Source organism: Loxodonta africana, chromosome 10 (genome assembly GCF_030014295.1).
Source record: "Loxodonta africana isolate mLoxAfr1 chromosome 10, mLoxAfr1.hap2, whole genome shotgun sequence".
NCBI lineage: Eukaryota > Metazoa > Chordata > Mammalia > Proboscidea > Elephantidae > Loxodonta > Loxodonta africana.
The window spans coordinates 33,728,292-33,741,259 of NC_087351.1; the positions used below are offsets into that span (position 1 = coordinate 33,728,292).

Sequence of the window (12,968 nt, forward strand, 5' to 3'; positions counted from 1 at the left end):
GCTTGTTTTCGTGCTTGGAAAGATTCTTGCAGGTAGGACAGGGGCCTACAGAATGGGGACAGGGCATTTCTCCTGGCCAAACAATGCAGAAGAGCTACAAACGTTCCTGAAGTCCTTCTACCCTGTAGTAGAAGCAACCCCTTTCAGTCTGAATGAGCTTTAGTAAAGTTTATGGATCACCTTTCTGAGCCAGGGTTCTTAATTTTAATTAGGGCCATGAGCTTCACACGCTCCTGAAATCCTTTGCAAAGTGTTAGGTCCATGTGAGTGTATGTATTTTTCTGAGAGTCCATAGCTTGCATCAGAATCTCAGAGAAATTCATTTCCCCCAAAAAAGCTATAAACCACTAAAAATACTTTAAGAAATTCAGGGGGAGGCCAGACAAGCTGTGAGGTTGACCAATAGCCCCAGGATGTGGCAGGGGAAGAAAGTCAGAAGAAATGATTCTGAAACTCAGCAGAATGTTCTTTGCAACCCCTCCCAGCCTCTTAAGCAGTCAGGCAGGCACATTACAACATACCTTCCCCACTGGTGGCAGAATGAATCGCTTCGCTGCACGAAAGGATAACTTAACAGTCTTTCTTCAAGAACTCCAAGGAGAAGGTCAGAGTTACTCTGCCTTACCAATAGAGAAACAGCAGCCCAGTACTGGGCTTGCCTGCCTGAGGCCACCAACAGTCAGTAAGCACTCCCCGTCTCAGAGTTCTACTAGCAGTGAGAGGTCCTTGGTATCCCTGGTCCACCTGTTTTGGTGTGTTCTGGCCTCATCACACTCTGGCCAGAGACTACTTTATCCCGTGAAGTAGGAGAGACCACCCTCTCAGAGCAGTTATCCCATCTTTTAGTTCTCAGTCTCCCTTATTCCCTCCTACTCTACTCAAGTAGAATGTCCAAGTTCTTTTCTGCTCTTCGAAAAAAAGGGCATTCCAATACAAAGCCTTGCCTTTCTGCCTAATAAACAATAAACAACCAAATCTTATCACAGGGCTGGGCTAAAATGCACCCATATAACTCTAGGCTACCATGGTACTAAGTTAATAATTAAAGACACACGTGTCCAGTCCCCATTAAATGACCAAAGTATCTGTATCTTGCCCTCCACAAATCTTCAAATCTGTTGATTTCCCTCAGCCAGTCACCTAGCCTTTCTCCCCACTGGACTTCTGCCTCCAACCATCCCACAACCTTCATATCCCTTCTCCCCATGCTGTGACCTCTACCACTTCCTGCAGAGGCTCCATAAGCCCGGTTTCTGATTAGAAACACCAGAGACAACTGAAGCTGTCACAGTCACAGCGAATGGAATCCCCGAATACAAATTCTTTGTTAGCCCTCAGGGTAACCAGGGGTCACAACACCAAATTGGAATAGGCTTAAGGGACTAGATCCAGTTCAGAGTCAGAGCAGGCAGTGGTGCGCCACAGGTTCTGTTCTCAGCTCTGTGGGGATGTAGACATTCACCCACCAATACTCCTGCCCTCACTCCCGAGCCTTATTTCTCAGCTACTGACCTACCATCATGCCCTAATCTGCTCTCTGTATTGAGCACAGGGGACTCGTTCCCCCCACCCCCCAAGGTAAAGTGTCATATTTATTCCTACTATTTATGTATTTGTTAACAAATACAAATTATATATTTGCATTAAATCAATGACACATGGTACACATTTAATATATCTAAAACTATTCTATGCTTTTTACTACGCTCTTATCTTTTTTTTGTTTTTCCTCACTTTTTTTTTAACTGTACTTTAGATGAAGGTTTACAGAACAAACTAACTTCTCATTAAACAACCAGTATGCATATTGTTTTGTGACATTGGTTAACAACCTTGCAACATATCGACACTCGCCCCTTCTGGAGCTTGGGTTCCCCATCACCAGCTTTCCTGTCCCCTCCTGCCTTCTTGTCCTTGCCCCTGGGCTGGTGTGTTCATTTAGTCTCATTTTGTTTTATGGGCCTGTCTAATCTTTGACTGAAGGGCGAACCTCAAGAGTGACTTCACTACTGTGGTGTAAGGGTGTTCCAAGGCCATATTCTCAGGGTTTCTCCAGTCTTTGTCAGACCAGTGAGTCTGATCTTTTTGTTTGTTTTGTTAGAATTTTGTTCTACATTTTTCTACAGCTCTGTCTGAGACCCTCTATTGTGATAACACAGGGGACTCATTTTAAATGAAGAAGGGAATCCCGTGGAAAGAAACCAGGGAGCAGAGATAACTGCCTGATGAGAACTTCCTCCAGGCCCTCTTGGCCGTGGGAGCAGGAAATTGGTGTATGGCCAGCAGCAGTGCTGACTGGGCTCTTTCTCCCTATCCCAGGCGGATACAGCTGACCAGCAGCCCCAGAGGCCAGCCAAGTGTGCTGCTCTTGAAGTGGATGGAGCCTAACCTTCTGCTTCAGAGGCAGAGACAGGAGGGGACTGTGGGGTTAAAATAATACGGAGGCAACTGCCAAGTTAACTTCAAGGACAAAGACTCTGTACCTCCCATCCCCAGGTACAAGTCAGTCCCCACTCAACACTGGGCCAAGTCCGTAGTAGAATGGCCAAAGAATAAACTTTGGCCCTTGACTCAGGTGAATTCCATTCTCAACCCCAGCGGGGGGACAGAGAAGCTGTGAGGCAAAGTCACTCCTATAATCACCTAGAGACACTCCTGGGTGGATGGGTCATCACAGCCAGCCTACACGGGCTCTCCTGGAGCGGGATGCTAGTTCTGGCACTAAGGTCCAGAATCAGCTCTCAAACTAAAAGCCAGGAAAACACTGCACTAGGTTGATCCAGAACAGAACAAAGCATCCAGGCCCACTCTAGATCAGATGCCCAGGTTTTATTTGTATGTCCAAACTGAATGGTCCCTAAAAAAGAACATTAATCCAACAATTCTCCCAGTACCGTTAGCACAACATACAAAACTTGGGCTGCCATTTAATCCACCTTCTGCTTCAAACTCCCAAGGACTATAAAACCTTCATACTTTCTTAGGCAACTCAGTCCATTTTTTAACAGATTTATAGGTCTTCCTTCCCCTAAGCCAAAACCTTCTTCACAACTTCTACCCAGTGGTCCTAGACTTCTCTGGACTAATTTGCATTGCTTTAAGCCGCTAAATTTGTGGTAATTTGTTACAGCAGCTATAGGAAACGAATACATCACTTAACAAGGTGTTTTCACATCCTTTCTGTTCTTTGAGATCTGAGATTCCTGGTGGTAGTTCTGTGATCTCAACTAATTATAAATTCTTTCCATTTATCTGCACCTAGATACTTAACACTTTCTTAACACAATGACATGCTTTATTACCATCCTCTCAACTCTCTTGACCTGCTTCTTTGTTGGCCTAATCACATTTATTGAACCCTTTCTCGGTTAATAACCCTTCTGCCACATATAGAAGTTTAGAAGGAAACAGAACTTGGTCCCTTTCCTTTCTCTCCATCATCTATTATCATAGCACTAACTGCCCCCAGAACATCCAGCCCTGACCTCGATGTTCTCACTCTGAGTATTGAGTATTCCTCTCAGAGGTATTATCCTTAGTCATTTCTTAAGATTTTAGTTCATGCCGGGCATTAACCTTCAGGACACTCTTCTTGTACCTCTAGGCCACACCTGTATTTACTCTTGATTCCATCACCTCTCCACCATCTCTGGATTTTTTTTTTCTAAAAATCTAAATTCACCAAAAAGCAACTTGGTCAGTCACACTGGTTTTTACAGAGGAGTCTTTTTTTCTAACTAAACAAGATTAAGATCATTTTCAACCATCTTATCAGAATTTAATTTTCGAGAGCCTCTTGGTCTTTTCTTTTTTTAATAAATCCCTGGCTGTGGTGTGATGGATCGCTTTTATATGGCTGGCAGAGTAGGGTGCTTCTGGGCACTTATTGGTGGAGCTAAAGAGCTTTGTAACACTTGCCCAAGCAAGGCAGAGGCTAGGCTGAGGGGCCAAGGGCCAGAGAGAGGCCTGCCTGTGGGCAAGACTGAGAGAAGGCTGTCCTGATGGAAGAATTATATCCTGAGCTGTTTTTGATTCTGAGTTGTAAACTATCAGTTCCCTAATAAACTCCATGGCTACAAGTATGGTCTGTGAGTTCTGTGTGGCCATTGCAACAAATTATCGAACCCAGCAGGGAAGTAGAGAGTGCCACGGGAGGGACAGCTGGTGTCAGAATTGGTAAAAAGGTTGGAGAGAAGAGGTGTGTCTGACCTCCACCTCATAGGAATCAGCCTTGGTTGTTGATCTTGATTCTTTTTCCCCCTCTTGAAGTTAGAGAAGGTCAGACACCCCTACCTCGCCATTTTCACACTGGCCATGAGATTATAATTTTGTTTTCCCTAAACTTTTTTGCAATCTGATTGCCTCAAATTTAGAGTGAGGAACCCAGCATTTCTTTTCCTGAGAGGTATAAACTCCTAGCTGGCATTGTCACTTCCTCCCCAGGATTCCACATTTCCCCTGAATATGTTAAAAAGTAGTAATAAATACTTAAAGTCCTTATCCTTGAGGGATTCATATTGAAGGCTTTAAAGGTTAAACAGTATGATGTCACTGAGTCACTTTAAATAATCAAGTGGGGTGAGGGAAGGGTGGTTGAGAGTATAAATGAAACTACGTTGATAACCATTCAGGTTGGTGTTTGGACCATGGGAGTTCATTTCATTATTTTCTTTTTGTATACGCTTGAAATTTTCCATAACATACCATCTTTTAAAAATTTATAGAGGTACTGCCTTTACTAGAATGAAACTGAGTTTAGCAAAAGCTATGCAGGTAGTTGACGCTTCTTATCACTACCACTATTTGCCTTTTGTACCAATTTTATAGCCCTTATTACGAAAGCAAAATATTTTTTCTCCTAGTCAGGTGATCTGCAGAGCCCTGGTGGCGCAGTGGTTAAGAGCTACAGCTGCTAACCAAAATGTTGTCAGTTGGAATCCACCAGCCGCTCCTTGGTAATCCTATGGGACAGTTCTACTCTGTCCTATAGGGTCACTATGAGTTGGAATCGACTTGACGGCAATGGGTGGGTTTTAATCAGATGGTCTGCAGTATATGCCCACAATTAGATCACTTCTACCTCTATCTGCTTTCTGCTTCCTATCGTCTCCACCATGCTTCTTCCCTCAGGATGCACTATTCATACATTATTGTTATGGCAGGCCTTCAGAAAAATAACCAAAACAGAACCTGAGAGCTCTTTGACACCACCATGTAATAATTTGTCCTTCAAAGGTAAGCAGATGGGATTAACAGAGGCCAGCATCTCTGTACCCCTTCTCAGAGACAGGCTGCATATCTGAGCGAGGGAGGGAAGACTTCTATGTAGCTACAGGAAGAAACCACCTGCAGGCAGAGGGCTGCACTCTGTACTTGGGTGGTACCAATCATTACATTCCTTGGGGAACAAAGGAGAAAGAGAATTTTTTGAAGATCTCTGTACCTTAGCATACTGAACTTTCACTCTCACTGCAATCCAAAGGATCAAAACGTGACCTTACCCAGAAACAGAGGACACCCCTTATTAGAACAGGTCCTAACACAAGTTCATATTGCTTTGATATGCTACATCAATCCCCAGCTCTTTCTAGCAAATCTCTTTTGAACAAGGTATACCTTTTCACTGTTATATTCCAGTGAAATATCACTGATAGATTTGAAATTGTTTCCTCCATTTAGTAAAATGTTAAATGTGTTTATTAACCTTTGTGTGTGTGTGTTTTAGGTGAAAGTTTACAGCACAAATTAGTTTCTCATTCAAAAATTTATACACAAATTGTTTTGAGACATTGGTTGCAATCCCTGCATTGTGTCAGCACTCTCCCCCTTTCCTTTATACCCCAGGTCCCCCATGTCCATTCGTCCAGGTTTCCTGTCCCTTCCTGCTTTCTCGTCTTTGCTTTTGTGCAGGTGTTACCCATTTGGTCTCCTATACTTGATAGAACTAAGAAGCATGTTCCTCACATGTGCTGATGTTTGTTTTAAAGGTCTGTCTAATCTTTGGCTGAAAGGTGAATTTTGGGAGTGGCTTCAGTCCGAGTTAGCAGGGTGTCCAGGGGCCACAATTTTGGGGGTAGTAACCTCATTTTTAATGTTTGTCGATATAAGTCCAGAAACATCATTACCAACCTTCTATCCTATTTTCTCCAAGTGAGCAACCCTTCCACCTTTATTCTTCTTTCTGTGTAAAATCTGATAGCCTCTAAAATATCCAGACATATACTTTTATCTGTGCATGTTTCTCCCTTCCTCTCCAGTTTCAGTTAAAGGCCTATTAAACCCATCCCTCTCAGTCCCTGTGAAATCTGCTCTATACCTTGCCAGGAGACCTTTCTGGTATCTTAGCATTTACGGTCAGATGCCCTGTTCTGTGTTCTTTTTTCCTTCACATAGACAGCCTTCCATTGACAGAGACATGAAAATTCCGCCTGTCACTCAGCTTGCTACCTTGAAGTCCAAAGTCACCAGTGACACATCTCGGGTGTTTTCCAACTGGTGATGTCATTCATCCCACAGCAATCAGCAGGAGTGTAGTGGTCCGTGGGTTAATTAAGGTGAACAAGCTCTTCGTCACATAACCCAAAAAACCCATATTGCTAAGAAAACCACAAGTCTCTGCATTAAGCTGGCTCTACATATAGTCAGAGTCACCCTGGTTGGGTGGAGCAGCCAAGCCTCTTAACCAGTATACTCGTACCTGCTAACACCCTGGTGTCTCCAGAACACTCTACCACTGCTTCCTCAGAAAGTCCAGATCATGCTGTCTTGGAAAAGCCTCATATCCGATGTCTAAACCCAGAGGTTTCAAGTTTCTTCCTTTTCTCTGCTGTTTATCACCATCCTTGTTTTGTTTGTTGGTTTTGCCTAATACAAATTTAGGATCCCCCAAAAATTTAGGATACTCTCTAAAAACCAAAGAAACCAAACCCAGTGCCGTCGAGTCGATTCTGACTCATAGCGACCCTATAGGACAGAGTAGAACTGCCCCAAAGAGTTTCCAAGGAGCGCCTGGCAGATTCGAACTGCCGACCCTTTGGTTAGCAGCTGTAGCACTTAATCACTACGCCACCAGGGTTTCCAGGATACTCTCTACACCTTAAAAATCACTTTTCCTTCCTGGCTTTCTTGATGTAGTGTTTCTTGCATCCTGTCTAGGTGCTATTATTTTTCCCAAATAGCAGGTGGTCCTCAAACTCTTTTACCTTCTCAGGCTAGAAAACCATTTCGCTCAGCTCAGGTATCATGGCTGAGAGCTTCTGACAAGAAGACACACCAAGCACAAACTCTATGGGTCACTGGATCAGATCCCTCCTACTCTCCTCCCTCAAAGTCAGTCAGCACTTTAGTCCCTGTGGCTCTGCACCAAACTGAAGGAGTAAGCAGGCAGTTTGTACCAGAAGGCCCTAATATTAAACAACTCCATCTGCTCCTTTTTCAAAGTCAGCTGGAAAAAAAAAAAAATCCATGCCGTCGAGTGGACTCCAACACATAGTGACCCTATAGGACAGGGCAGAATTGCCCCATAAAGTTTCCAGGGAGCGGCTGGTAGTTTGAAACTGCTGAACTTTTAGTTAGCAGCCTAGCTCTTAACCACTGCACCACCAGGGCTCCCAAAGTCGGCTAGCTCTTGTTAATCTGATCCCTACTGGTATGCTCAGCTAGATCCAGTTTAGGCCCTCAGAAACCTGAGCCTCAAGGGAGCATCGGAATCACCTGAGGAATTTGTTAACCTGCAGCTTTGGAGCCCCACCCCAGAAGTTATGATTCAGGAAGTCCAAGACGGGGCTCCCAGGGAGTCTGAGGGTCTGCCTGCTTTGGACGTACTACCTCAGCAAAATCATCACAAAGAGAACCTTGATCAGAACAAGCTCAAACCCTTTACTTCACTCAGGGCTCTTTTATCTTGGCTGCACACTGCCGTCACGTGACCAGCTTTAACAAAGTCCAGTGTTCAGGCCCCACTCAAGGCCAAGGAAGTGAGAAGCTCTGCGGCTTAGGCCCCCAGGTGATTATAAAGCTCAGTGACAAATGAGAACTCTTCCCACCTTCTGTAACACATGGCCACCATCCCCTCAGCAGCAACTTTTCCTCAATTCTCATTCTCCAAGCCAATTCTCATTCTACCCAGCGGTTCAGAAGTTAGGAAGAGAGAAGGAGGAGGCAGACGCATAAGTGTTTTGTTTTTTGTTTTAACTCCCTAGGTTATTCCAATGTGTGCCCAGAGTTGGAATCCATGGCCTCTAGCTCCTTCCTTGGCCTCCTCTAGACTATCCCTTCAGCATCTTCTGAAGCTGAGAGAAAGAGAAAAGAGGAAGTCAGAGACCAATGGTGAGCCCCCAAAGAGCCTTGGGGATCAAACAGCTCTATGCCCTTCACTGCTGATAGTGTTCCAAAGTTCACGTTGACCCCATACTAGAAAGAGCCCACAGGTCTGACTCCAGCCTGTTTTTGAAGTGAATGTGGAGCATGAAATGTAAGCTTCCTCATTCCAACTGTAACACAGCTCTTGGGAAAGCCCCTCCAGGAGAGGTAACTAGCTTCCAAATAGAAAGTTCAAAGTGTAAAAATCAGCAGGGGGCCCAGCATCTGGCTGTTCCACCTCATTAGCCACAAGTACATGAGGTCAGTCATTCTGATACCAGGAGAAGCTTCGTAAGGGCACGTGGTCAAAGCTCTCAGACGCAGAGATCCGAAGTCCTTTACAGTCCACGGCAGCTCTAGCAGACTCAGGGTTGAACTGCGTGCCCTCTCCTCTGCCCAGTTTCCACAGCAGCCCTCAGCCCCCCACCACCATCCCGAGAGCCAATTTCATGCAATGCCCTGCTAGGCCAAGAGGAACCTGAAACCACGTCTTCTGTTCATTCACTCAGCCAACTGTTATTGAAGCAACTACTACATGCAAGTCACTGTCAAGTGTCAAGTGTCAGGGACATGCAAGTTGCTAGGGTCAAGTGTCCCTAAAGAACAGTACTCTATTCACAGGGGGCCCTGAATAAGTGTCACTGGCTGACTGGGACAGTGGACAGGCTGAAGACACAGCAGGTAAAATGTCTTATAAATGAAAGGTCAAAAAAAAAAAATTCCGGTCACAGTGTAGGCAAGTCTAGGCAAGGTAAGTCAGGAGCAGAAACATCCAACCATTCTAAGAGTGAGCCAAAACACTGGGCTCTGAGGAAAGGACAGTAGGTGAAACTGGACTTCTGGACACCTATCCCTGACTCTGCCAAAAGGAAAGTTCCACCTCTCCTGCAAAACAGGAAGAAAAGTCTCCACCCTGAACTGCTTGAAAGCCAACCAAAGACAGACTGTAGAAAGCACAGTTTTTAGAAATTACTAAGATGCATATGATTGTGAATATAATTTGCAGTAATAGATACCATTTTTGACTGACAATTACATGCCAGGTTACATACATACATCATCTAATTTAATCTGGCATAAGACCAAACCAAACCCGTTACCATCAAGTCAATTCAGACTCATGGCAACCCCACGTGTTACAGAGTAGAACTCCTCCATAGGGTTTTCTTAGCTGTAATATTCATGGAAGCAGATCACCAGGCCTTTCTTCCACAGCACCACTGAGTGGGTCTGAACCACCAACCTTTAAATTAGTGGACAAGCACCACTGTTTGTGTCACCCAGGACCTTAATCTGGTATACGATAGGTTTTATTATCTTATGAGAGAAAACTAAGGTCACTCAGCCAGACACCAGCTCCAAAGCCTGCATACATTCCACCACACCTTGTGCCTCCCTATTTGTATACAAGGATGTGGGGCTAAGAGTGGGATTATCTCCACATATGGCAATAGAGTTTCTGACTAGAAAACCCGACAATCCAGGAGGAACTCAGAAGCCAGAATAATCAGCTTCACGAGGGGCCATCTGCACACCTCTCTGACAGGGAAAAGCAACCTTTGTCTAGTACTCTGGACAAGCCAGAAAGCTTCCTTCAGAACTCAGAATCCATTCATTCCCCGAATAAGCACGTATTGAGCACCCACTGTATACCAGGCTTGAAACCCACTAAGTGTCAAGCTCTGCAATTAAGATCCAGTCCCTAACTGGTTGAGACTGGAGGGCTCCCCAGGATTATTGCCCCAGTACTCTTCAAACCTTGAACAGAAGCTAATCCCTCAGGTCACATTATAGCTAGATAACAGACTGGCTCACAAAATAATGAGTATCACCTCTAAGTACCGGGCTCCTTTTTAAAATCACGTGTATATGAGACCAAGGAAACCCTGGTAGCGTAGCAGTTAAAAGCTACAGCTGCTAACCAAAAAGTCAGCAGTCTGAATCCACCAAGCACTCCTTAGAAACTCTATGGGGCAGTTCTACCCTGTCCTATAGGGTCACTATGAGTCGGAATTGACTTGAGGACAGTGGGTTTGGTTTGGTTTTTATATGAGACCAAATGATGAGCAATTACTTTAAAACAAAGACGAGAATGTAAGAAGGCAGGGAAACTAGATTAATGGAAACAAAACAATCAGAAGGGAAATAATGAGAATGTTCACCATTGTGTGAAAATTGTTAAATGGGAACCTGAACTACTGTGTAAACCTCCACTGAAAACACAATAAAATCTTATTTAAAAAAAGATAGTCCCTATACAGTCCCTAACCTTCATGAAATTACAAGAATCAGATGCTATGAAAGTTACTAAGAAGGAGGCAACCCATGCCGTCTGGGAGAGTGGAAGGGAGGCAGCACCCAACAGCTGTTGACTGAACTGAGTATATGGAAGCTAAAACTGGGATAAGGGTGGGAAAGGGAAGCAGTGTTCCTAGCAGAGAGGGTAACCCGTGCTTACCCTGACAATAAAATCAGCAATGAGTAAGTCACCCACCTGTAGGAAAATTTACCTAAGCAATAGTGGTAAAAGGTTTCAAGGTCTAGTAGCCATATTACCCTAGGCTGTGGTTCAACAATTGTTCTAAAGGAAGACCTGTATTGTTATGCAAATAAAGCAGTGCTCTACATTTTTTTGCCAACCTCGCCCTCCCCCAACCCAGGTATTTTCTTGAGCGTGCTATGCTAATTTTTTTACCTGTTGCTGTAATACAATGTGTACATTATTTGCATAAAAATAAGCTATGCCTATCAAAGGATAGTAAGCCACTCAACAGGAGCAGAAATTGTGTTTGCTCTCTTGAACTTGTCACTGTTTGAATAGACAAAGATGAAAGTATGGTGGAAATATAGGTCACCCCCCATAAGGTAAGAATCATTCTATGGATGAGGAAACTGAGGCTACAGATGAGGAAACTGACTGCATCCAGGCCTGCTTGATTCCATACTCTTAACCATTATGCATGATACACCCCAAGGGATGAGGGTGTCCCCTGCACTGTTCAAGGGAGAGAAATGCTGACTCAGGGAACACAAGCATTTCAGCCACAGAGAAGGTGCCTTTGTTGTGGGGTAAGGATATATCACTCAGCTTTTCCAGGAATATACCCCAAACCAACCTAAGACACGTTTAAGTCTTTCCCATAAAACCCTCCCGCAACCTTGGTCCCTCCCTCTACCAACCATCAGCCTTCCCTTCAGAGTAAGTCATCTAGAAATCTTATCTACATTCCCTCCCCTCCTGTACAACCCATGCCACCACTCTACTGAAACAACTCCACCAAAGTTACCCTTGATTTCCTATTTGCCAATTCTGAATAATGTTCCATTCAATAACAGTTTCTTGACAGTTTCTCAAGAAAGGCTACTCAAGTATAAACCAGGCCACCCCCTAGGTGTGCTGCCCTTCCTCTGGGCCCCCACATCCCCACACTAACCACACTGTACTAAAATGGCTTACAAATCTGTCTCCCCCAGAGACCTTGAGCTACTTAAAGGCAGAGGCTAGATCAAAGTCATCTTCATATCCCCAGGGCCTAGCCCACAACTAGGCACATAGCAGACAAATTCTTCACTGGGTGAAGGAATGATATCTCTGAAATCTTAACTCCACCCTCACTGGCCTGAAATTTCCCTCTTCAAAGTAACCAGTGATCTCCATATGATAAATCCAATCAACCCCAGTCAGTGATCTAGTTGACTTCTCGGCAGATAGGACAGCTGGCTGTTCACTCCTCAGATTGCTCTCTTCCACTCACCATTACTCAGATTTCCTCTTTCTCTCTAGATGCTTCTCTATCTTTTTGCAGGATACCTATTCTTCAAATGTTGGTATTCCTAAGAATGCTGTCCCACCCCAACAGTACTAAGCCTTTTTCTCCTCTTTCTACAGGTCATTTCTCCTCTTTCTACAGGTCATCTCATCTATTCCCATGGCTCCAATTACCATCTACATGCTGTTGACTCCCAAAAGTATATCACCAACCAATCTCTCTCGCAATTTCTGATACATATGATTACCCAACTGCCTACTGATGTACGCCAGGCGCATCAAACTCAACATATCCAAAACTGAGCCCATGGATTTCCCTCAAACCTACTGCTCCTCCAGTGTTCCCATGTAAGTAGTTAGCATCACCATCCACCCAGTTGCCCAAGCCAGGAACCTGGGCATCTTATTATGATCAACAACCTGTACTCACAATTAATCAGCATCTAAGTCTTAACCCTCCTCAGTCTCCACATCCCCAAAACATGACTCCAGTTCAAGCCACTGTCATCTCTCACCAGGATCATGGCAACAGCTTCCAAACTGGTCTCCCTCCTTTCAGTCCTGCAGAGCCAGAGTAATCTTTCTAAAATCACAACTCTGATTATGCCACTCTCCCGTTTTAAAAGCCTTAATAGGTTTCCATTGTCTTAGGAGAAAGCCCACTAAACTCCTTAACATGGTTCACGGGGCAGACTGCATTTTCCAAAGATGCCTCGACAATATCTCCCATCCCACATGCTTTTCTCACAATGTGACTTTCATACTTCACCCACCAAGAGGTGAGGCCTGTGCCTCTCCCTCTGAAACCGGGTAGTTGTCTGTGAATGTTTCTACCCAT

General features: G+C 44.4%; 1 protein-coding gene across 12 annotated transcripts in view; it reads right to left on the reverse strand.

The window, feature by feature from the left end:
• The window catches only part of SLC7A7 (solute carrier family 7 member 7), a 40,390-nt gene that overhangs the window by 6,378 nt on the left and 21,044 nt on the right, over window positions 1-12,968 (reverse strand). The gene's annotated exons all lie outside the window — the stretch shown is intronic.